The sequence below is a fragment of the Scyliorhinus torazame genome, chromosome 17 (assembly GCF_047496885.1).
Source record: "Scyliorhinus torazame isolate Kashiwa2021f chromosome 17, sScyTor2.1, whole genome shotgun sequence".
Lineage (NCBI taxonomy): Eukaryota > Metazoa > Chordata > Chondrichthyes > Carcharhiniformes > Scyliorhinidae > Scyliorhinus > Scyliorhinus torazame.
The window spans coordinates 83,886,293-83,887,690 of NC_092723.1; the positions used below are offsets into that span (position 1 = coordinate 83,886,293).

At 45.9% G+C, this 1,398-nt stretch overlaps 1 non-coding gene across 1 annotated transcript; it reads right to left on the bottom strand.

The window, feature by feature from the left end:
* Positions 1 to 325: 325 nt before the first annotated feature.
* LOC140394596 (U2 spliceosomal RNA) lies at positions 326 to 519 on the bottom strand. The gene has a single exon (XR_011935916.1). It is a non-coding gene; the product is annotated as a U2 spliceosomal RNA (small nuclear RNA).
* Positions 520 to 1,398: the final 879 nt, after the last annotated feature.

Consider the following 1,398-nt stretch of genomic DNA (forward strand, 5'->3'; position numbering starts at 1 on the left):
GCTTGGAATGCGAGCATTAGCAGGTGATTAAATCTTTACAGATCCAGAGATGGGGTAACCCCAGGTTTGAGAGGTGTGAATTGTGTCAAGCCAGGACAGTTGGTAGGATTTTGCAGTGAAATGGGTGGTCAATTTTGAATTTGTTTGCTTTCCCCCTTGTGCTTGTAAGATGAGGCCTTTCGTCATCCTTCATCACACCCCGTAGAAGCTGAGTAGCAGCAGCCACTTGACGAAGCGTTTTGTTGTGTGATGAAAGAAATGTGAATAAAGTGTATATTTGTATGTGTTTGAGCTGTTTTTTGACTTTGAAATTCCCCATAAAGGGGTGGTGTGCACCGTTCCTGGAGATACTGCAATACCAGGTCGATGCGTGGAGTGGACAGAGCAAGCCCCTATTCCATCTCCCTGCTCCAAAAATCAATTTAATATATGGTCCCCAGATAAGGGACGTATCAGATATTAAACTGATAAGAACAGATTTTTTTTTTTTTTTTTTTTTTTTTTTATTCAAAAAAATATACTTTATTCATAAAAATTTATCATGAGCATTACAGAAACATTTCAAATTGTCTTGACTGTACATTTCCGGCAGGGTTACATGTTGCCTTGACTTTCTTTCATTCAATTTTGATATTGTCGTACACATATCACTCTTTACATTACAATTCCTTCTTAAATATTTACAGTGCCATGTTTGTTTTATACATTGGAGTGTTGGTTGCCCAGACCGAGGGGCTTTACACTGTTACCCGCCCCTCGGTGTACATTTGCTGGAAAGCCCTTACACAGAGGTCTTTGCCCATTGCGCCTTGGCGGCCGCTGCCCCAAGCTTGAGTGCGTCCCTCAGCACGTAGTCCTGGACCTTGGAATGTGCCAGTCTGCAACACTCGGTCGAGGACAATTCTTTGCACTGGAAGATCAGCAAGTTTCGGGCAGACCAAAGAGCGTCTTTTACCGAGTTGATGACCTTCCAGCAGCAGTTGATATTTGTCTCGGTGTGTGTCCCTGGAAACAGTCCGTAGAGCACAGAGTCCTGTGTCACAGATCTGTTTGGGATAAACCTTGACAAATACCACTGCATCTCTCTCCAGACCTTCTTTGCAAAGGCACATTCCACAAGGAGGTGTGTGACCGTCTCATTTCCCCCACAGCCACTCCGAGGGCAGCGTGCATTGGTGCAGAGCCTTCGGGTGTGCATGAAGAATCTGACAGGGAGGGCCTTTCTCACCACCAGCCAAGCTAGGTCTTGGTGCTTGTTTGAAAGTTCTGGTGATGAGGCGTTCTGCCAGATGACTCTGGCAGTCTGCTCAGGGAACCATCCAACGTCCTCCACGGTCTCCTTTTCCCTGAGGGCCTCGAGGACATTACGTGCTGACCACTGCTTCATTGCCTTGTGGT